Here is a 25000-nt window from a genome sequence, read left to right as displayed (position 1 = left end):
CTTGCAGCCTTCTGAAGTGCCGTGGTGTTGCTCTGTATGGGCAGACACCTGAAGCCTTCTGCTGTGGCAAGGTGTTACTCTGAGGGAATGCTTAAAGCTTTCTGGAACTGTGTGGTGATGCTCAGTTGAGGGTGTATTGTGGCCCTCTCAACTGCAATGTATGCTGTGACAGTCTTAATAAGGACAAGTTAAGGTGGTGTTAGTGCCAAAATCACAGAAAGGTAGGAGCTGCACAAAATAAATGCAAACTGAGATGTCTGAAGCAGAACCAAATAGAAAACACCTAAGGAGCTGAAGAGAATTGTGCCTCTGATAAAGAACTTTTGCAAACCCCTTGGCTCCCCAGGAGTTAAAAGGATGTGCATTCCTGTTCTCTTTGCTGTCTCTTGCTTACTTATATCAGGAGGGAAAAATGAGAGCAATGGTTTGTCGCGTGATCTTGGCAAGGAACAACTGAAAGGATGTTAGATCAAACACCACAGATTTGCCAGGAGATGTGGACGAATTCTGTCATGGTTAGCTCTGAGTTTTTAAATATTTTGTATTTATAGGCAGACAGCTTTATGTATTGGAGTCTTCTGAGGGCGTGGGCAGGGCACACACACACACAGGGAGGAAGGTCTGTAAATGGGGACTGGTACATGGCTGGGCAGGCTGTGGTGGCACGGGTGGAAACCATGCCCCAGCCTGAGAAAACTGGTGTCAGCTCTCATGTTTTTCGGGAACAGTGGAAAAATACTGAGATTTATTCCAGCATCCTGCTTTAGGGACTGTTTATCTCTCTTCACTTATGCATGTAACTCCCAGTGACACTAACTGGACCCTTCAGGCCCCGCCGGTCCCATCCTGCATTTATGATGAATGCAGTGCTCACGTGGAGGCCTGGGAAGGGTGTCCTGCACAGCTCCTGGGCTGGCTTTGTGCTGTCATTGAGCCTGTTTCCCTGCCTATCTCTGTCCCTGCATCTCTGATGTGCCCAGGGTGAGAGCAGCTATGCCATGGCAATTCAAGAGGCCCTCAAAAAGCAGCTGATAGGGAATAATTATTTAAACATGACACCTCATTCCATCAGAAAGGGTACGCCATTTACAGAGGGCCTGAGCCTTTCTCCTTGAGATTAGCAGGGCTTTAACATTGAGTTGCACAGGAATGGGATGTGCTGCTAAGAGCCACACAATGAAGCCTTTTAGTCTCAGCATTTGGGGAAAAGTCCTGTTGTGCAGAATAAGTCCATGCTCAAGCTCCTGTTTTCCCTTGCTGTGTGTTAGATTTCCATCTGTAACCTGCAGAAATCCTTCTGGCCTGCTCATCGGTGGGATGAGATTACTTTCTCCCTTTCATGTCTCTAATTCATTTCAAGGAATGAGCTACAAAAGCATGTTTTAAGAATGAACAGAAATTGTGCTGTCATACCCTAGTTATGTCTTGCCACTACTTCTTATTTTTGTCACACTGTTTCTGAAGATATTTAGGGTTTTTTTTTCTTCTCTGGGGGTGTGCTGGATCACTCACTGAGCCAAGTGCAACTGCACAGCAGTGCTGCTGTGGGAAGCTTACTGTAATAAATTGGTCTGTAAGGATTCATGGTGCCATTTTTTAATGCCAGGGAGTGTATTAGACACTGGTAAACCGGCCCAATTTGACCTAAGTGGAACTGTCTTAATTTGTTTCCAAGCAGCTTGCTGCCTGTACCTTTAAAATATCTGCTTTACATAGTCAGTGTCAAATGTGTTAGAATAATATTAGCACAGGTAAGTAAAATACCTTTTTATAAGGCTTTAAATCATTTCTGTTACAGTTTAATGTGTAAAGCTACAGATTTTCCCAATTTGTTCGTAAGGTTATGTATCACAGACCTTAAATCATTTAAGGTTTTAAACCTGAGGGGTTCACTCTCAGTCATGAACTGGAAAGCAGATTGCAAGAGACATTGACATGCTGATCAATGACATGAAGCCTCCAAACAAATCAGTACAGGACTTTAAGAGATGAAGCCTTACTGTGTTCTGTCTGTCATCAGAATTTATAAAGCATCTTAGTGAAAGCCCCTTGAGAATCATTCCTAGAATTTTGCAAGTCATGAGCGTGTATGTAAAAGCTGAATTTTTTTAAACACAAGTAGCCTTGTAATAGCACAGCAAAAATGTGCTCTATGATGTTGGTGTAGGAGTGCTAAGAACCTGTTTAGTGAGATAACGTCTTTTAGAAACCTAACAGTTTATTATCTTTGTTTCTGTTTGTTGGCTTTTACGTTGAATGAGCTGCAAGTAAGCACTAGAAAGGTATATCTTCCAGAATTTGAGACATAAACAAGAGCAGAAATTCGAGACAAACAAGCTGTCACTGTTTTTAAGGCAGTGTGCAACTGAAAATGTTGGATGGGACCTATGTTTATCTGCAGCAGTCCAGGAATTTGCTGCTCCTATGTGTTCAAATATAGTAACTGAAATTCACTTATTTAAATTCTAAAGTGTTATGGGCCTTCATAAATGGGATCTGAATCCTATCTAGACACAATTTCATGTTTAGGAAGACCAAATCTGATGACAGGGGTTTCCTTTACCCAGTTACAAAATTATTTTTATTCTCTCCAGTCAGCATTGTGGGTGCTTCTCTTGACTTTTGCAGTGGTTTTGTTCTCGTGTAGCTGGGTTTACCCATTGGTGTGGGGTGCTGGGTTGGAGCAATGCCTTGTACCTGCTCACCACCCATTCAGCTCAATGGGCAAGTGTCTCATGAGAGGACAGGCTTTGCTGTTCAGGGCTTATAATTCAAATTCAGCCATAACTGGCAGCTAAAAGAAAACTGGGCATGAGGAGAGAGCAGGGAGGAGTGTGTTCCTAGGTATGAGGAACAATGGGCATGGCAAACCAGGTGATTCCTGCAGGATAGCTGGTGGCTTGCTGTGGAAATGTGAGTTTTAAAGAAGGGGCTTGAAGCTTTGATTGGAGTAATTCCCCTGTGTCAGAAAAGTTGTATGGCAGAATTATCACTTGGAAAAGGCTTGAAACACGTGGCAAAGCCTGGCTCAGTCTGCAAGGAGGAGGGAAGCAGCGGGATTTGGGAAGCCTGATGGTGAACCATCACAGTGGCAATGAGTAGCCTATGGTTGGGGTGGTGGGAACCAAAAGGGAAAGAGGAGGAGGTTTGGACAGAGTGGGACACTGCAGGAGCACCTTGCACTGGATGCAATCCTGACAAGGTGGAGACCGCAGAGACCTTGGGGGATACAAGAGAAGCGTTGTATCAGTATTGCACTGAGGGAGGGCTGTGCTGCTTGGTAGTGAACTTCTGTTTTCAGAATTATTTCATACTTTTTTCATCCTCAAGAGGAGCCCTCAAAATTGTTGTTTGCCTTTCAAGCCAACAAATAGCTTTGAGCAGCAGTGTGGTGCTGTTGGTGCTGGCCGATTTAAACCCAATGCAGTCCAATGGCTCCTGATGATTTCTCCTGATGATTTCCCCCAGAAATGAAGGCTGCAGTTTTGTCCACGGTGACCACCACAGCCTGCCACAGCAGCCCTCCGAGCAGCCAATGCCTCCCTGGGCAATGAGCCTGCTGTATGAAAGAGTTTGGTTGATGTAAATGTACAAAGTGTATTATTTGGAAGTGACCTTTAATTTTATTTGTTAGACATTCATAGGAATAAACATAGTTAGAATTCTCAGTCGTAAATTCTTCAGATTATAGCTTCAGTCGAGTGAACTTTATTTTGCTCTAAGAACACCCTTTGTTTTTGTCTCTATTTTGCTTACTAATCTAATGGCCCTAAATTCACTACTGACAAATATCTTGGAAGTATTCTGCTTGGCTTTTACTGCTGGCTCTTATCTGTTTTAAGTAGGGTTTATTAGATGAGATCATCTACAAAGGACTTATTTCTGTTATAAAATGGAATTAAAAAAAAGTAAAAAATACAATTAGTAGCTGTTCTCTTTTTACTCAGTTTGAAAGATTAGAATATCAATGTCAAAGAGAATAACTGGGTTTCTGGAGTATGCTATGCAACTTTTGTTTTATCCTGTTTTGTCCTCTTTTGCTGTACTGTCTAGGGGAAAGGATCAGAAGAATTTCATTCTGTTCCTCATCATTATCTTGAGAGGAGGTTTTCCCTCTCAAAACAATCCAGAACTGAAAGAAGTTTTCATTTCCAAATATGAAATGACCACCAAACACGTACATTATGAAAACTAAAAAATAAAACATGTTAATCCCATTAATATTGTAATTCTTAATGCTCTCTGCTGTCCTGTAGATTGCCTGCTTGAGGTGGCATTGTAATATCTTAATGTAAATGTCTGATTCAAACACTGAGTTTTGACATATTAAATTTCTCACAGGTTTTATTTTTCCAGTTGTGACCTTCAGTACCTATCCTGTGTCTTTTAAGAATTTCCTCATCCAGGGAACAGATTCGTTGGCTTACGAATAACTGGTAAGAATACTTACATGGTTCTCATAACATTTTCTTCTGCTTATGGATCTGAGTCTAGCTTTGTTTTTCCAATTAAAAAAAAAAAAAAAGTAAAATGAGGTACCCGAATTAGATTTTTAAATCTGTTATTGCATGTTTTTATGTCTTCAAAAATATTATGTCTATATCTTGCAAAACTTTTTATTGTAGTTTTTTCAGGTTGTAGTGAGCTACAAATACATTTTTTTTTCAAGAAAAAATTCTGCTTGGTAAAATCATGAGCATTCATCTTTATGCAGTTGATATGTAATAATTGTGTTGGGGATGAATCATCATTTATTACTTTATCATCAGACTGCTGATTTAAAAAAACCCATGACACTCCTGATTAAATTAATTTTATCATTTTTTGTTTTTTTTTTTTTCTCCTGTAAGTTCAATAGAACATCTCATGCATATTATTAAGAACCATATTCTGTTGTGTATTAGCATGAGAAGAACACCCATGAAAATCAGTGGGTGGAGGGGTGTACTACATTGTATATGTGATTTTCCTCTGAGCTATTCCAGTGCAGCAGACGAAAAGCTCCTGTAAAGTCTGAGAATTCAGATTGGTGTGGAAATAAGTGTGAAATCAAAATTGGGTTATTTGGCCCTCAGTTTGAAATAAAAGTCTAGCTTCCTAGGAAATAACCAATAATTAATTCCACATTCCACATGCATTAATTGATCCTTAAATCAAAATTTCTGATAGCTCCTGCTCCCAAATCAAAATCTTATGTTATTTCTTTATTTTAATTGTTATACTGGGTTGTCCATTCCTTTTTATATCTTGTGAATTAGTAGAAACTCTGTGATTCAGAGGAATTGTGCTGATTTATAGCTGATGTGAGAGGATATCAGGCATATTAAAGCTTCAGTACTGCAAATGCATAAGCAGGTATTGAATTACTGATGCTAATGGAATTACTCACGTGAGTAAAGTTAAGTAGAGACATAAGTGTTTTCAGGATTGATGTCTGTACTTATGAATTTATATCATTTAAGAGTATGGCTCACAATTTTTAAAACTTACTAATTGAATGTGAGCTACTGGATTTTATTCTAGACAATTGACTTGAAAAGAATTACAGTGACTTGATTCTAGAATAATTCCATCAGCTTCAGAGAAGATATGTGGATTTTTTAATGCTGTAAATAAGGATGTAGTTTGACCAATTCACTTCACTGATCCCCACTAATATCAGGAAATACTTGCCAGAGTAAAGGAGGAGCACAGGACTGGACAATTAGTGATACAAATGGTTTCAATCAAATGGTTAAATAGCTCAGCAAAGACGTGGTTCGTTTTGTAATAGCATTTGGAATCCAAATAAAACCATCTGAGGGCTGTGCTGTTTGTTGTGATGTTAATGCACAAAACAGAAAACTCTCAACATGTCTTGAATTTCAGGGGGGTGCTATGAAGCCATTATATGTTTGAAAAAAAAAAACCAAAAAGGAAAAAAGAAAAAATTCCAAGCCCACAAACTTAAAATACGCATGCAGAAGCTCCTACTCAATTCTAATTAACAAAGCTTACCTTTCTCTTGACCATAGAGGTCATCATGTAAACTATTTAAATTGATAGTAATATTATGCAGCACAAAATTAATTTTACATTGTATACAGTTTTTATTGTGACTTTATCTTGTTTCAAAAGTGCTTACTTTCTGATTTTGTGGATATTACTGACTGGATTACTTTTATTTTGGTTTTTACACAACAGTTATATTAGAAATTTGCTGTTTTATTCTTACCTTCTTAGTAAAAATCCTTTTATCACACAATGGGTAATTTATATCCATTACCAGCCCTTTCAATCCTTTTCAGTGGTGCTGTCAGTGCCTTTGGCACAGTAATGATTAATGTGATCTAATAATAGTGTGCCATTATATTACCTTAGTAAAACATGTACCAACATCCTATTCAGATCTACCAAATTCATAGCTTCCTATAATATTTTTGTTGAAAGACAGGATTACTATTTTTCAAAGAGGAATTTTTTTTTTTTGCCTTTAACATATTTAATGAAATTCACAATTCTTTGCCATGGTAATCTTCATGCATGCATTTGGGCTTGATGGGTGAATTTTATATCATTCTGCATTATTATGATTTGTTAGGCAAATTGTTTGACACGTAAAGAAAGATATGCATTACATTGTTTTGCTTTGTTAAGAGTGCATTTTAAGCACTCAGTATCTTCTGATTATTCTGCTGTATTTATCACAGAGGGTATGTTTAGATTGCAGTATGCAAGAACAAGTATTTGGGCTAAAATATGTCTTTTTCTACATTCTAACCCAGATACTGCCACATTCTGCAGAAGGCAAGCTCTCTGCTCCTCTGCCCAGCAGAACCAGTTTTGCTTATGGTTCCTTTGCTGTGGTGCTTGCTCTTTGGCACTTCCTTGCTTTTTCTTTTTTTTTTTTTTTGCCAGTAGAAATGTGCAGAATGGTGCCCAACTGTGAGCTAGAAACTGGGATCATGCCTGTAGTTTTCAGCCCAAGGTAAATACACCCGACAGCCAAAGCCACACAGATCTGCCCCATACCTGAATTTCACCCAGATATGGCATTGCTTGGCCCCAAGCTCCAGCTGTCAGGTAATGCCAGTTCACCCAAGAGGCAGAGAAATGGCCCAGAGAACACATTTTTTGCTAATAAAAAACGTTGGTGCTTGTGGAAGGGTTGGAGCAGTGTGTGTGCTGACTGCCTTCAGTCAGTCCAGTCAGGCACTGTGGGTGCATGGAGGGGCTTGGTGCTGCTCTTGCATCGAGCACTGATTCCCCAGTCCTCTGCAGCAGGACCTTCCAGTCTTGGGTTCATCTGTTTAATCATGCTCCTAGTCAGCATGGCTGAAGAGTTGGCATAACACTGCATCCTTGCAAAGCATCTTAAATCTTCATCACCCCAAGATGTCATTATTGCAGTCAGGGAGTCACATACTTAACACTGTCGCAGCAAAATCAAAATGAAACAGCATGTCCACATTTTAACTCTACTTTGTGACGTTTGTTAAATACACACTGTTTCATCATATCACAATAAATAATGAATGAGAAAAATATTTTAATCTTGTCAATACTGGGAATGTCTAAAAACAAGCAAAGTGTGTGTATGCATTTATGTGGATTCCTTATTTGATTTAAGCTAAGCGATACAGCTGTAACATGATTTGAAATATGCAATCAATGTAAACGAAGAAAAATATTTTGCATGCAGTATATAAACTGTGTGGGTTTTTTAGACATATTTTTAGGGGAAAAAAAGAAAGATTATGATTGTCATACCATGTAACAATAATACTGCCACTGGAAATATATGCAGCAGCTTTATTTTCTGCCATGGTAAAGACAATCTTAAGTCTTGGTCATTTAAATCAAAGACATTCTCATCTCTTCCACGTAGCTGATTCTTCATGACATAACAAGAAATGAAGGGGAAAATAAAGCCTGAAATCTTGGTTTAGCTTTGTATTCAAAAGGCTTAAAGAAAGTTCCAAAAGATGCTTCCCTGTTTTTAGTAATAAATAGTTAGGTACAAAATAGAAAAGCCTTTTACTTTCCAAAATTAGTTTACTAATGGAGATATAATTATTTAAAGCTCTAACTGAGCTGTACCAGTCTTGAATTAGAGATGCCTTAGGTTGGACTGTGTATTGTGCAGATTGCATTGTACCTTACTGCTTTATTTCTCCTGCATCCTGCAGTTTTACCAGTCAGGGCCAAGCTGAAATGAAAAATGGTGGCTTTCTTTTTTGGGCTAAGAATACAACAGTCAGTGAAAGGTTTCTCCTTCATTTTTCCACATGCAACTCAAAATAGACATAGTAGACTGCAGAATAGACTTCTCCATGGTCTAAAGCATTTTCAGGGTCTGGTTGGTTGTTATTTTGATATTGTTCTGTTCAGTGAGAGATTCTTGTCCCAAGTGCTGGGGGCACCAGATTCCTCGGGATTGTTTTATGTCTCTTTCATTGGTAAAGTCAGTGAATCGGCCAGCCAAGGATTATTTCATCTGCACCTCTGCCCATCTTTATTCTGATGGGACAGGGGCCCTGATGTGCCATCTCTGGAGTAGGACTGGTTAGAGGAGGGAGAAGAGGACCCTGATGCAGCTGCACAAGCTGTTCAAGAGCCCCATTACAGTTCACTGCCCTTGTTTGAGCTCCTGCCCGTGTTGCTGTACTCTGATCCTTAGCACACTTGGGTAGGTTAGGAAGTGGCTTCTTTTGTGTGACTCTGAAAGAAAGGCCTCCCAGTAAGCAGAGGAAGAAGAATAAAATGAAATTAAAGAATCTTGGCCTAGTCTTGAAAGATAGAAAGGCACAAGAAGAAAAGTATTTTTGGCTTTTAAGGCTAATTTTATCTCTTGTGAAGCCATCAAGTCAATGAGTAGAAGTGGCAAGTGGAAGTTCTTGGGTTATATTACTAGCCACTGGATTACTGAGTGACTTTAGTAATGAAACATAAATGTTCTCTCTGCTCCCCAGTGGACATAATACCATTTACCTGTCTCAAAAATGCTTTGTAATTTAATTAACACTTGGAGTGCTCTTTGAGCTCCTTAGATAAAAGCAGGCAAAATGAGTCAATTGTTACAGAAATCCCAATTTATCCCCGTTTAAAAAAAATTACACTTTGTCTTGACTTTTTCAAACCTCAGATAATGTTTGATAGGAGTTTTGGGCTTTGTTCTTACTGGTCCTTGGAGTCACTTATTCTTAGTGATTTGCATAGGCATGGTGTAGGTATTACTTTTTTGTTCAACAGAGTATTTTGGTGGATCATAAATTACCAGTCCCTGTGCTGGGAATCTGCTTCTGAGAGAAGCATACATTTTCAGAGGAGAGTTTGAGTTGTGCTAGACAAGTTCTTCATTATTCTTCAGTACATGCCTTTCATTGTTTTGGGGGGGAGATTTCTTAATTTTTGGTTGTGCACTGGATGTAATAGCTTGGTTTTTGTTTCATGAAGTTATGCTATATGTTACTGAGAGAGAAATATTGTAACTACAGCTCTTCCACAACCATGTTTCATTACCACATCCTGTCCTGGCTAGATCACGGACCAGTCACCAAACCAATTCCTGTGTAATTGCCTGGAAGTACACCCTGATCTGCCTTTGACTGAAATAATTGTATAGATACTTTTGTTTTGTAAGCCAGCTGAGATGTTGAGTTAATATTTTCATCTGTGCTGGCTTCCAGTAAAGAAGTTAATTTTTCAGCAAGCAGAAACACTTGCAGCAGGTGAGCTGAAGCTTCATCCATCCATGCTTTTCATCTTGTGTTGGTAACAGCCAGATTCTTCTATCAAATCCTAAAGCCCATCTCATTGCTCCTGGGTACCTAATTCATTCTCATACTTTTTCCTCTGCGGCTTCATGCATTCATGTGGGTTTTGCTGCCTACCCCTCAATTTTCTTTTCAGAGTCTGTGGAAACAGCACACACATACCTGGATACAGCTGGGCTCAAAGTGAGGTTCTTGCAAAAAGTCTATGTTCATACATTTTCTCCCTTTTAATCTACTTTCTGCCACTGTCTTATTTTAACTGCTCAAAAGGAGTTTAAACACGCTCCTAGATAAGGAGATAATCTCAACAAGCATCTTACCACTAGCAAAAATGTGGCACACCTGTTTACACACAGGCTTGATGAAATATCTCAAAGTTATGCTAAGCAAGTCTGCCATTCCCTTCTGGTATTAAAAGTGTCATTATCTTGAAGTTCTAAGTTGCACTCTTTGTGTAACAGCACATAATAAAACATAGAAGGAAGTTTATATCTTTCTTATTCTTTCCTTCATCTTCTCCAGCAGTTGTTTCAGCAGAACCCTTCTGCTTTTGCTTTGATAATTTAAATAGACAGTCTGATGCAGTTTTGACAAATGGGGCTGACTCTCAGCTCTTGTGGAAATCTGGCAAAGTCAGAGTAGCTCAAGTGATCTGCCACTGCTTTTCAAATATTTTAGAGTAATACGAGCTCCATTTATGAGAAACTGTTAATCTTTTTTCTGACTCTACATCTGACTTTCCTTCTGTACAAATTTTACATTTACTTCTCTTTTTAAAGCATGGTTTACCACAAAAGAACTGGAGAAAAGGTAGAAGGAGATGTCTGTGAAATTTATACCTCTGCCCAGCTGTAGTGCCAGGTAGCAGTGCTGGGAGGAGGTGCAAATGTGCAGTAGAAGTGTGGACACCTGTGCACATGTACAGCACTTTCCAGGAGCAGCTTGTTCTAAGAACAGGTGAAAGTGTGCAACTCTAGCAGTCTAAAGCAGAAGCTTCTCTCCCTTTCTCCCTCATGCCCTTTCCCTGGAACATTACATTTTTTACTGCAAGTGTGGCTGGATAAAAATAGAGCACATCTTAAGGCTCTTAATAGAGATCCCAAGTGTTGCTTTGAATGGACATTGTCCTGTGAGCTCAACACCAGAGGAAAATTCTTGTGTTCCTTTTCTTTCCTGTGGGTAACTGCACATTTCATAGCTGACCAAATACGCCAAGACTATGGAAAAAGAGAAAATGGCAAGATGACTATTTCCCCAAAACAGTAAACACACATTGCAGCCTGGCTTCTTATTTGAGAATGCAAGATTTTTACTTTTTGAATAACTACTGTATTTTAACAATAGGCATCAAGTGGTTGCTATGTGATACACAACAGTGTTTTTCATGAACTTTTGGCTGCTGAATAAGCCCAGCAAATATGGGTTCTTACCCTTTTAGTTTTCTGGGTCAATTCATTTTGCACAAAGGAGAGAATGATAATTTGAGTTGTAGGCAGAGAATGTTTTCTTCACATGGTAGGGAAGATGAAAGCTGTTTTTATTTGATTTCTTTTTAAATTAAAAATTATAATTCTTTATAGAGTTACAAATAATTATCTTATTACTAAAGGCATCCCATAAGCATGTTAGAGTCTTTCTCTGTAAAATAATTGCTGATTGTCACTGCAAACTAAAGGTGAGGGATAGTGAGGGGAAAACATAAATATATATGCAATGTGTACGTGTGGAAGTTATTTTATTTTTTCAAAATGGTATTTGATTGCCTCAAAAGTCAAGACTTAGGCAAATGCTATTTGTTAGGTGGTGCTGGCTGATTATAGACCATATAGAGTTGTTTTCTGAACTGCTGTTGTCTAAATGCTCAGCCCTTTCCTGCTTATGTGTCAGAGAGGACACTGTCTGTCAGATTTAGCTGGCTTCCTGATGGGACACCACATTGAGGGTGCTTTTATGTTCTTATCTTCCGTTCTTCTGTTGTTGGAATCCCACGGAGCAGGATTTCTGCAAAGTGTGGATCTAAAATCTGCGTGAGAGCAGGGGCTGGCACTCGGTAATGGGAGGGGAGGGGGCAGGAGAGGTGGTGGAGGAGCAAGAGATGTCAGCAGCTCCTGGGAACACACAAAGGAACAGCATCAGTGGCACCTTTCGTGGAGGGAGGAGGACTCCAGAGACAGGGATAAAGCAGAATGTTTGGGATAGGGGAGGAAAGACATTCAAGTTATGATAGGGAAGGGAGAGAAATGATTTCTAGCTGTGCAAAGGTACATGAGAACATGTACCTGCCTTTAGTGTTAAAATTTAACTGCTAGCTCTGGAACAAGTCCACTCACAGGGGCCTACACAGGAAGGCTTTGCAGAGAAAGAAGGGCTTGGTTTGGAGAAGAGTGAAAGTTGGAAAAGTGTTGCTGAGGACAGCTCTATCGTGTTGAAAGACAAAGAGGATGGGTTGATGGTTTATCGTGCTCTTCTCTGAGGTGTTTTTAAGCCGTGAGATATTTTGTCTGTTTTATTTAGTCTTGGCCAAATTAATGGGACACAGAGTCTATGTGACAGACTCAGCAAGGCTCTGGAGGGCAGCTGGCTGAACCATGGATGTACGGCTGGTGCTACGCTGGATTTGGTTTCCCAAGGAAAACACAGTTGTGATTACTCTTCCTTTTGCTGTCTGTGTATGACAGCATCCATCAGTGCTCATCCATTTACTGAAGTGTCACAATGAGATGTGTTTGAAAATGCCAAAGATGTACAAATTTATCTGAGCCTTGTGGTTGTTCATTCTCTAAGGCTCTTTTCTTAGCTCCTCACCGTGCTGCCAAAACACAGCTCTAGAGCAAGCTCCAGAAAGGCTCCATTCAAAGCCGTCTCTCCTCTCATCTGGACATTACTTCAATCAATTCTCACAGTGGCTGTAGTTCTCCATTTGTGTAATTTACATAATTCCATTAGGTTGAATAAATTTACACAAATTCATGCCTTCTTCTGCTGAGGAGGTTTGTGTAGGTTGTTACTGCTTTGGGATTTTTTGAGCATAGTCAAGGTCTTTCTGCATGCAGTCACTGTGGCAGGTATCAGCCAGCAAAGCACCCATGATTCACCCTAAAGATTTCCTTACTGAGAAGAATAAAGGAAGTTACAATACATCCCAGGTCACTGCATCCTCACAATGCTCAGAAAATTCTCATCTTCCCTCTGCATTTTCCCCGTTGCCCTTCTCTTCTCTATTGCCTGTTTTTGGTTAAGTTCATTTCAAATTCAATTTTGAGGGAAATACCTTTTCTCTTTGGTCTTGGACACAGTAACACCCCTGCCCCACAGATGATAATAGGGATTGCTTACTCAAATAGAAAGAAAAATTCTTTTATGGATGACATTTTTATTTTATTTTATTAGATGTTCCATGTAAAGCATTTATCATTGGAATAATTTTCCCTCTCAAAGTCATATCAGACACAAAGCTGTCTTCAGGGCTATTTCTTCTAGTTCACTGGACAGCTGTTCTGCCTGAAAAGAAAGAAAAGATCATATATCAATCAAAGACTTCAGGAGAATCCTTATGTTCTTTATCTAATAGGAAAATCCTAACTGTGAGTTCTTGATCTTCTGACTTCTGCTTTTTCAGTTTGAAGAACTGCATTGATATATTTTGCAAGACTATCTGTTGGGTTTATTTTTTTAATGTATCTTTTTTGTGTCGTTTTGATGCTAGGAGGGTGTTACAAACTCATCTTCACTGGTGACAGCCACATCATAAGCAAACAGTTTTCTTACCCCTGTGACTCGATTCATCCTCCTCTGAATGTCACTATGGGCAGAAATTAGTGCTGCTTAGCAGAACCAAGGTTCTCGTCTCTGCTCTGCTGGTGCTGAACTACTGATTTCCAGTGGAAAAAGACTAAAGGGCTGAAAGATGTGCCCAACCTGCAGCCTTCTAAACTAGTACAGATGTCTGTATTTACTCATCACTCAGCAGTTTTGTAACTCCATTGCAGTGAAGTAAGTAACAGGGAATAATTAATTTTTAAAATATCTTATTGCTAGTTATACATGTACCCCAGTCTGCCATGCTAATTTAATGAAGATTCAAAGTACCTTAAAGTTCCTGGCCTTTAGAAAAATATTCAGACTACTTTATGCAATATACTAAACAATGTGTATGTACAGTAGCAGAATTGAGGTTAGTGTGTGTCCTTTCATCTGTGAGTGTGGGGTGAGACACAGAAGTGCACTTGGATGCTGCCTTTCAGCCTGGCACTGATCACCTTCCAGAATGGAAACCACATCCTCTAGGCAGGGATTCCTGGTCGTGTTAAGTTGTGGGCTGTGTCAGAGCATCTCTGCACTGCACAGGTACACTGGAACCAGGCTGGAGGCTGACTTGGAGACACGGGAGCCCAAGGGAACTATTAACCAAACTTAGGCATTTTTGCACATGGGAAAAAGAAAGGCAAAATCAGCTCCAAGAAGATTTTTCATGCACATGTTGGTGCCCTTTAAAGCAGTCTGTTACATGTTCATGCTATGTTGGCATTCGATGGTATCTTCAGAGCCCACACAATGCCATGTGGGGCTCAGCAATACAAAGATTTGCAGTGTTTTGATGTGTTTTGTGAAAGAGACCCTCTGTTCTCTCAGCCAGCAGACCTTGACTTTGGTAAGGCTTTGCAAGGGCTGTCTGGCCTGGATTCCTTTATGTAGGATTGCAAGCAAAATTAAGGCATGACGCAGCTAATTATGCAGTGGAAAAGAGGTATGAGAAAGGAAAGATGTGCCAGCATAATTGCTGTAAATTCTTGTATTTACATATACTTAAAGTTGTCCTGATCCCAAATTTCCTGAAGCAAATGAATTTTATTGATTCTAAGCAGATCTTGGATCATATCGCTTGCCACGTTGGATCAGAATATTGGGCCATCAAGTGGCATTGATTATGACCAGGAGCAGAAGATTTAGAGCAAAAGGCAAGAAACCTGTGATCAGTCATTGTAGAATAAGCTCTCCTTAAGGATCCTGTAATTATAAGCAGGACTCATGGCCAGTGTGCAAACTGTGATAGCTCTAAACAAAGGAAAAACAATTGGGATGATTTAATTCTCTTTTGCTTTGAAAAAAATAAAAAAGATCGGTTTTATTTAATCAATAGACACTAGGGTTTGATGTATGGATGAAAACTTACAATCAGTGGAATAATACTTCTGGTTAAGCACTTCTCATCAGGAACTTGTTTGACCTGTGAGCTGCTTCATTTTTTAAACTTAGATGTCTCTATTATAGAACTTCTAAAGATTGTTGCAGTGCCAGCATGGGGAGTGTGAGTGTGTGTGCGTGTGCTTTAATACAGATGCATCTTGTAGGAGAGGAGATAAACCTTTTTCTTTGTACACAGACACATACATGATTTATCAAACATATTGTGTTACTCCGTCTTTACAGTAAAACGTACAGTGGATGTGAATTACTCTATCTGTGAAGGATTAGAAACTCTGATGTTCCGTCTTGTATTCAAGAAGAGGATTACTCTGCAGATAACGTGCAGATAATTTACTTCTAGTGAGGCAGTGCAGTTTAAGGACCGAAAAATCAACTTTCTTGAGGCAAAAGGAGTAGGAATTGGTATGGAAAAATATAGGGCAGTTGACCACTCATGGAAATTTCAAGAGAACATCAGAAATATATCATTATATATTTATTGATCAGTTGTCATTTCCATCTTCCTAAAATGGTTATTTGATTAAAAAAAAATTAAAAATATGTTGTAAATGCCGAGTACCTTGAAATTCACCAATTTTATTGCGTGCATTGGCATGATTGGCAGCATTACATGCCAACAGCTCATTTGAATATGAAACATCTGTACATTATTATTTAGGGATTTTTCATCTGTTGATTTTAGAAATGAGGATTTTATGAGTCCTTGCATGCATAATTGTGTGTTACTTATATGCAGAAGCAGACAGTAATGAAAGAATTGGCCAAAAACATACTGTGTATGGTTTTGTGATTAAGATAGGAAATGCAGTGTATGAAGAAATACAATATGCACTGCATTTGATTTTAGGTGTGGCAGCAGCAATTATGATTTCGTAACAGTGGAAGTAACATGACAGTTCAAAAGCACAGTGAGAAGATTATGCTTTCTTATACACAGCACTGTAAATTCTTAAAATAACAATGTAATTTTTACATTTTTCACTGGAAATCAAGATAATCCAATTTGGAACAATTTATTCTCAACAGGTATGGTAAAATAAGAGATATCATTCTGGAGCGTGGTATAATACATTAATTTTTATGAGTGAGTTATGAAGATGTACAACTCAGGACCTAGGATAAACATCATATTCCTTAATTAATCCATTACATAATGGCACATATGTGTCACTTTTATTACCCTAAAATGAAAAATGTTGAGGAAAGAAAAAAAGCCTGTTTTTTCTCTGTATTAGAAAACCTTTCTTCTAAAATCATAAAAACATAAAATCTAATGCAGCAAACACTATTAATGAGTTAAACATCTAAATTCCTTGAAGACTTGTAAGATAAAGAGCCATCATCTTCTGGTAATTGTTAAAATACATTCTTAGCTCAAATATATTAAAGCTTTTGCATGCAGTTTCTATATGTTTAAATGAATCCAGACAACTTAAATTCCAGCTAGAGAATGCTGGTGAAGCTGTGATTGAGCAACAGTATAGGAACATAGTGGGAAATGAAGAAAAAAAATCATCTGTCTCTTTAATATCCCAAAATGCAGTGATATACATTCAGAAGCCACCCACAGAGATCTACAATGAACCTTTCTGTCATATGGATCTTATCCTAGCCAAGATTCTCCCTACTCCCCCAGCACAGATCTCCAGGAATCTGGTGAATTTTTTTAATGGATAGGAAACTCACAATTTCTACAAGGGTGGCAAAATGTCCTCTTTGCCTGAGTGCTTTGGCCTCACCTTAAGAAGTTGTTCCCTCAGTGTCTGAGTGTGGGTGTGTATCACGTTTTAACCACAGAGTTTTATTTACAGATTGGAATGTATATCAGACTTGTAATTGTGAATATTTTGTTTTTGCAGCAAAGGGTCTTCAAGAGCATTGGTCACCCATTGATTAAAGAATTAGATCTCACCACACTCCAGCCAGGTAAGTTATATCAGCCCTGCAGCTCCCAGTGCCTGTGCTTTGGGAAGGTGGGTGATTTTCTAAACAGCAGTCACTGTCAGAGCTGTCCAGAGCATGTCTTGCTACAGACACCAGATCTCCCTCAGTTCCTGGTCAGAGACTTCTCAATCCAATTTATCTCTTTGGTTATCTAATGTGGGAGCTCTTTTGCCAAAATGTGGTATTTCAGTTGCATCTAAGGGCTGGAGCTGGGTGCTGAAACAATAACTGCATCTTGTCTACTGCACTGTATTGGAACTTCCTAGTATCAAACCCATAAGATTGTGAATGTGTGCTTTGTGAGCCCAAGAGCAAACGATCTTTTACATATCTATGTGAATGCGTTTTCACGTGATTGTACAATGCTAGGTTATCTGTCACTATTTGTCATTTCTAAAATCTGATATTAATAGAATTTAGTAATTGTCGTTTTACATTAAAATAAGAAAAGACATAAGACAACACAAACCAAAACACTAATAATGAAAAAACCAAATTAGAGATTATTGTGTATTGAAGACACAAAATTTAATACAAATTAGCACAATACAAAGAAATATGTTTTTCTGCTATCTCAGTATTAGAAGAATAGTTCTGCTTTTCTCCATATGTCTGTGTCACCAGGTTGTTATTTCTTTTGTTTAGTCATATAATAGAATGTGTTGAGACATATTATACTCAACTTGTGTAACAGCCTACAAATACTGATTGCAGTTTGAGCTTGTTATGGAAAAGTATTGCCCTGTGGATTGAGAAAATGACCAACAGCGGACTATAATCTATGAAGCTGAGAGTAAAATTGCCAACTAGAGGTCATTTTTCAAACCAAGGGGCAATAGTTTTCTACTATAAACTGAATATTACAGTCAGTATATGTTTTATTAAACCATTTCAGAAACTTGGGAGCAGTTTCATTTAAACTTCTTGCTTGATGTGGCTCAGAGAACAGGCCCAGGGCAGCCCACAAAAGAGGCCTAGTGCAGTCTGTATAATAAATATTCTGTATACTCAGTAATTATGAAGGCTTTAGGGCCTTTATGGTGAATGGCCATATCCTGCCACCATTCTGAATCCTTAGCAGCAATTGAAGTCATTAAGATTTGTGTATAAAAATGAGTGCAGGCTGCTGTTTCTCATTGTAATACTGTGACAAACTAGAGCCCAACTATATAGAAAAGCCAATTATGGCTATTGCAGTCTAAAAGATTAAAAGGAAAATGTCTTTTCCTCCTCCATATCCTCTTAACTGTTTTTCTCCCCTACTGAAGTCTGGAGATGATGGCACTCATACGGGGGTGATTGCTTAGTGCCTTAGTCAGTAAGAAGATTTCCACTCTGGAATCACAGAAATGACAATAAACATGTGTGGGCAAAGTGAAGCCTTTAACCTCTCCTATAACACACCTTGCTTATCCATAGAGGGTTCTGCCGCCCTGTGCCTGGGAACAGAGGTGTCTTCTGCAGCCATTGCTTGGAGTGACTCTTAAATGTTAATATTTTTTCAGTACAAAACCCTCAGTGGCCTTCAGGTTTTAAGAAGAGTGATGGGGAGTTCTAGTTTCTCTGCAAAAGTAGGGTGCAAGGAAATATAATAAGCCACAACAATGGCTTTGTTAGAAGGAAGCCAAACAAAAATTTTCACTTTTTCCTGGAGAATCCTTGATAAAAATAATCTTGTTTAGAGCTCTTTGTGGGACTTCTCCGTAGCTTCTTTTGTAAGCCTCAAAGTCAGTTTGTCTACCTTACAGGATTTCTGATTTTCTATTTTGGGGCAAAGCTCAGACTCTGATCCTAGTTTTGTAGCATAACCATATCACAGACCAATACTACTATCTTCTTCACAGCACACATATTTAAATTCCTGCATGCCTAAGTTGGAAATTCACATGTCACAATCATGCCCATAAATTGTGTGTTCCCATGACCATAACAGGAGATTTCTATCTGTGTTTGCCAGACTATTGCATAGTTACAGCTATAGAATGGGCAAATTAGGAGCAAAATATGTTTTTCTACTTGGAGTTTTTAAAAGCCAGACCTTACATCCATATGGGTGTATATATTATACAGACACAGACATAATTTTCAAATGGTCATAATTTTAAAGGTCTGCATAAAACTTCACCTCAGCAAGGGTGATGGATTAGAGTAATAAAAAATGGAGCAGCAAAAGTCCGGTTGTACATCTAGTCCATCTTCTTGACATTACAGGATTGTTCCCTACAGGGTACTTGGTGATACTTTGTCCAGAGCAGGTTTAAATGTCCCAAGTAGTGAAGTTCCCACTAAAGTTTGACAGACATAATTCAAAGGATATTTTTCTAACCCTCTATCTTAAATGGAACAGTTTACCATGATAGCTTGGTCATAACTTCAGAGACCTGTCCTGTGTGTATCTCCTTGTGCTTCCAGGCTTCCAAACATTTGCAGAAAATCTCCATAAATTACTTTGGTATTGACTGTGCCATTTTCTCTCATCCTTCACCTAACACTGTCACTGGGCAGATTGCAAGGGTTTTAAAGACTGGGCCAAATGAAAATAATGCTATTAATTTAGTGCTGCACGTATTGCCTAATATATACACACTATATATACGATTATGTAGCTAGTCTGTGTTCATTTCTAGGAGGATGTTGTTTAGAGGACTGTCTGATTGTATTGGGCTTCTACAAACATATAATTAATCTCATTTTTAGCAATGCTTAGCTCCAAGCTGATGGTGTAGAAATATAGGGTTATTAGTTTCTAGAACATTTTTATTATGCACTTTCTATTTTGATTGACAACTATTAATATTTTAAAATGACAGAACTAAAACTTAGGCTGCCAGATAGCATCAAATGTAATGTATACTAAGTAAACAGAAGCATGTGAGCAGGATAATATTTATTGTATAGTTGCACAACAATGTGTAAGAGACTAGAGGGAGAATTATTCTTCAAGAGGGATATTTGATATTTTACGCTCTTTAGAAATACAAACATAGGACTGAACTTTGTACCCCATTTCCTCAGGGTAGCATGCAGATTTTATCATCTATCCTGGATGGGTTGTTCTTGAAAGCTTCCATTCTTCACCTTCCTTTCTCTCAAATTGTCTGTATAGAGATGAGGGGGAGAAGATCCTTCCAAGATGAATTTTATGGCTCTTCTGCTTTACCATTTGATGGCTTTTCTTGTCGTTCCAGCTGAAATTTCTGTTGAATATTTTTCCTTGAGAGAAACTGTCCTTGAGAGCTTGACAGTCCAAGTCAGAGCCTGCTGGGGAAGAGGCACAGTCAGAAGTGTTGTGCAGTAGGAGATTCACGAGGAGAAGGATTGTAGCCATTGTGCCCAATTTAGGTTGCAATTTCTCATTTGGGAAAAAAAGAAACCAGCAAAGCAAAGAGTCATTTTGTCTTTAGAACAAAAGGAATAGTTACTATGAAGTATATGCAAATTTCCTGTGTTTTTCTAGTGAATATTTAATATAAAACAATTAGAGGCAGGGCAAGAATCACATAGATTAAAAAAAAACAAATGAAGAAGCTCCCATTATCATGACACAATTCACCCATCTAAGAATATTTATGGAATTCAAGTTAACAGGAAGGAGCTGGAATGTTCAGAACCTGGTTCAGAAGGTCGTTCTTAGATCTGTGCACTCTGCCTGCCATGCTGGAGCCACGCCTGGCTTTAGAGTGGGATGGCAGAGATGTGCATCTCCTGAAAACACATAGAAACAATTCAAACTAAGTGAATGAAGATGCAAATTGCTGTGTTAACAAGTAAATTGATAAACAGCATTAATCAATAAGGAGGAAGACTTTGGGCTTTTGTTTTTTGTAAAATAATTTCAGTGTGCATCCTTTAGAGAAAAAATTACTCAGCCCAGTTTTACAGAAGTTTGTTAGGCATAGAATATATTAGGCAGAAGTACCTGGTTTATCTTGTGTTAACCTTGTGTTCTACCTGTACTAATTTTTCCTAATTTAGATCTAACTTTACTATTTCAGTGAAGTACCATGTGTACCTATCTTTAGCAGAAGAAACTCTAAGAGGCAACTCTTAAATTAATTCTCAATTCAAATTTTTTATGAGTGATGGAAGAGTAACCACTTGTGTCCTTTGCCCACCACCTAAACAAGTAGCTGTAAAATCACGAGATAATATCATTAGGCAGTTGGTTTTGACAAAAAAAGATTAACTGGAGAAGAGGAGTCAGTGGGGTTGATGTATTTCACATTTATTTACGTCCTAGGTAAATGACTTTTTCCACTCATTGAGACAAAAGTATCCATGTGTGAGGAGTTTAATTTTTTCCTGAATGTGCCTTTACATACAATGCCTGTCTCCTACTGGGGTTGTTGGGCAGCACTTTTAAACAGTTGCAGTTTCTAGGTGCAATTAAAATGTTGTTAAACACAAGATTTTATATATATATATATATATATATATATATATATATATATATATACAAACATACCTGATCACCCAGCCTTTATTATGAACTGTTTGGTGAAGTTCTGCATTCATTCCTTAAATAGATCACATCATGTTTTATTGTTGTTAAATTCTCTTTTGGATTACAACCTTCTCTTTTCTCTGAGTGTATGTGGTTGACTGCTGCAGCATTCATCCACTGTGCCTTCTGCATTTCCTTCAGCTTTTCCATTCCTTGCAAGTGGTTTTCCTCTTGACTTGTGCTTGGCATCAGGTTGATGCCATTAGCAAAAATACCAGTCTTAAAATGTTTATCATGAATCTGGATTGGGGAGGGAATTGCTTGTGGAAGCACAATTTGGGAATAGTAGCTCCTGTCGATCAAGGCAATGTGTCATCGTGCCTGAAGTACTTGTGAATTGTTATCAATCCTGTTACCAATTTCTGTCTAATCCCTCCTTGTCCATCTGTGATGCTTATGGTTCATCTCTTCTGGGCATTAATATTCACGTTTCAGAATGATACCTCTAATGAGCAACCTTGCTTTGGGGGAACAGTGCCATGTTGTGATGGAATAAAGTGTCATGGTGTCTTAGGTAAATAAGACAATTGGTCTGGGAAGAGGAAAAAAAACTTCATCTGGCAGAAAAAAAAAAAATGAGGAGATGCTGTTGGTGTATGACTCCTACTGAAATGAGGGTACTACCCAGCAGAATATACATGAAGAAATGTGCCATCACACGTGTAATTACAGTAAAGGATGGTTTGGATCATGAAAAGTGCCTTTCAGGTTGCATTTTTGGATTCTGCAGCCATGGTTCCTGTAAACTTCTCTACTATAGTCCAGTCCAGTGCAAACTGTAATGTTTTGTTCTGAGATTTGGGAAGAATTGCGTCAGAGATGTTACTCATAAGGATCTTAACTGCAGCCTTAGATCACCAGGGTCGGGATTTCAATGCCAGTACTGTTCCCATTTGAGCATCTCCTTTGTCTCCTGTAATGTAAATCCTATCCTCAAATGCTTGTGCAGGGTTGGCACTGATACTCAATGGGAGCAAAGGCATCAGAGATCAGATGGAAAATATGTATATACTGCATCTGGGTATTGTATGTGGCAGCCAGGCAAAGTGATGGAGCAACACTTTAAAATAAACAGGATCTTTATTATATAGTCAAGTAGGGGAAAAGTGGATGTTTCTATTTATCAGTTGGGTTTTTTTTTTTTTTTTTTTCTTGGGTGTTTCTATCTTTGACTGATACAAATATTTTGGAATCTAAACATATCTCTGCAATACTGTTGTGTCTTTGTTCTGGATTTCTTTCATCTTAACTTATCAACACAGTATATGAGCCATTTTATCCTACAGTGTGATCATCATCCTAGTGTGTATTTGCTCATTAATGTCAGGTTAAGATCTAAAGAAATACGAAAGTAGGAGTGAAATTTCCTTCTTTCTTTCTTTCTTTTTTTTTTTGTTTTGTTTGTACTAATCTTTTTATACTAATAATGATGGAAAAAGGAAAAACTGTGCTATGGCTTTAGCTAAAGAAAATATATACACATTTTCCACAAGTGCTCTATTGCTTCCAGACTTGGGTTGGCTTAAATATTAGAACTCAAACATGATCTTAAAACAAAAACTGTGATCAAGTCTCTCTTTGGAGTAGGGACTAATTGGTTTGGTATTTAGAAATGATTGAAATATCCTAATAAAATATGCATTAAAAATAAATGTGCATGAAATGCACATTCTAATATTTATATTTTTTCACTGTATAGATTTTTTTCACCCATATCCTTTGCATAAGTTCATGAACAGTTGGCAAGGTCTGGTTTTTTATACACCTGATGTACGTAGTGAAGAAATTTTGAAAAGAGAAAGTACAAATGGAAAAATGTAAGAGATAATAATTTTTTTAAATTGCTGTTGGTTGCTAATGGGACACACATTTGTTACACAAGCTGTCTTCTCTCTTTTCCTTTTTCTTTTTCCCCGAAAAATTTACCCTAAAAGTATTTTTAGACAGCTTTTGCATTTCTAAAAAATATTGAAACAAAACTAAAACAGCTTTCTGATTTCCAGTTTAAAAACTGAAATTTTCTGGAAGGGTACAGACAGAAGAAGGGGAGAGGGATGTGGGAGTGGGCCAGGCAGGCCACAATTTACACATTGGGTGTATCATATAAGGTGTTGAAGATTCTCACAGCCGGAGCCTGCTCCTCTCCACTAGCTAAGCAGGAGAAGAATTGTTCTGATCTTGGTTGTATGTGGCAAAAAACTGTCCCAGTAGCAGCTCTGGGTGAGGGGTTTGCAGAGGATGAGGCTGGCAGAGGTGAACCCACAGCAGAGTCCCACGGGGAGTGATGGGGCACTGATCCTCCTGCTGACAACAAGGGTCAGAGGAGGTTTCCCAGCTGAGAACAAGAACTCCAAGTGAGTGATTCCTTTTCTTTTGGGGAGCTCAGCTGCAGGCTGAGGGCATTGGATGGACCAGGCTCCTTCAGAGCTACTCCTCATGCCCCACCCTCCGCCTGAACCATCCAGCCCTTGACACTGCTTGTTTTTATTCTTCAAAATTGTTCATTCCTTTTGTGGGGACACATCACAGCCCACAGACTCATAAAAACAAGCCCTTAAGAATATGTTTCGTCTTGAAAGCTTTAAAATTTGATTGAGATGATTTCCAACATAAAATATATCTTCTGAAGTTTGCAGGGGCGGGTATGCAAATGTTTTGATAGAGTTGAAATGCCTGGTTTACATCTGATGATTTCAGATGGTTAGGCTGTATTGTAATAGGGCATACTAAAACATAAATGACAGAATTTAAGAACAGTGTTTTGATTTTCCTAAGGTAAACGTTTTCACTTTGCAATGTCAGTTTTGGCCTGCTTTGCGTTGAAACCAAATTGTCTGCTGAAAGTTTCATTTTTAACAGATTTACCTATGCTAATGAGTTTAGCAGCTCTGACTCTTTCATATCAGTCCTTCCTGAGAATCGCCATGTCTGCCTCTACTTGTTGCTTTATTATTTTTCAGAGCTGTCAGTTTTCAGTCCTCTTCAGACTCCCTCCCCTGTAGCAGGAGGCACAGAGGTCTTTTTACTGCATTCAGAGTATGAGGCACAAAGAAGCCCACAGTCTAGTTACTGAGCTAGGTTTATTGCAGTAAGTTGGCATTGTAGGGCACATTCTTCTCAACATCTTGAAGCTTTTAGCAAGTCTTTTCTCTTATTTGAAAACTGCCACAGTTTGGCTTCTGTTTATGAAGGAGTCACAGCCCTGCAACACTGATTTGTGCTTGCCTAACTCTGTTCTGGTGTGCTTTCAGTGACATGGCAATCCTGTGTGAAACCTTGCAGCTTTATTTACTACATCAAGTTCAGCAGCAGGCAGTGCTTGAATTTGAGTAAAACTCGTGTCAGAAAAGTAAAAGAAAAGGAGATTGAAGGCAATTTTTGAATACATTTCTGTACTCTCCTGTTTATATGTACATTTAAGTTTATAATAATATTATTTATTATTATAATAAAATCTGTTAAGACTTGCTGGATTTCTCAGCTTTATGGATCAAAGGACTTCTTTATTGACAGCCATTGTCAATGCAAATTTTCCCAGATCACCCAAATACTTTATTTTGAGAGACTGACCCTCCAGCCTTGGCACTAA

At 38.4% G+C, this 25000-nt stretch overlaps 1 protein-coding gene across 26 annotated transcripts in view; it reads left to right on the top strand.

Annotated features, from left to right (window-relative positions):
• ZNF536 (zinc finger protein 536) overlaps window positions 1-25000 on the top strand; it is a 345678-nt gene that overhangs the window by 51176 nt on the left and 269502 nt on the right. For 12 of the 26 annotated variants that reach the window (XM_038148352.1, XM_038148348.1, XM_038148350.1 and 9 more), the window contains 2 exons: window positions 4342-4436; window positions 16823-16889. The gene's annotated coding sequence lies outside the window, so the exon portion shown is untranslated. Of the gene's footprint in view, window positions 1-4341; window positions 4437-6900; window positions 6968-13461; window positions 13749-16822; window positions 16890-25000 lie in introns of all 26 variants that reach the window. The other 14 variants (XM_038148359.1, XM_038148361.1, XM_038148356.1 and 11 more) reach the window with 4 other exon arrangements.

Source organism: Motacilla alba, chromosome 11, assembly GCF_015832195.1.
Source record: "Motacilla alba alba isolate MOTALB_02 chromosome 11, Motacilla_alba_V1.0_pri, whole genome shotgun sequence".
Lineage (NCBI taxonomy): Eukaryota > Metazoa > Chordata > Aves > Passeriformes > Motacillidae > Motacilla > Motacilla alba.
The sequence above is the reverse complement of the archived record's forward strand: the minus strand, read 5'-3'. Positions and strand labels throughout refer to the sequence as shown.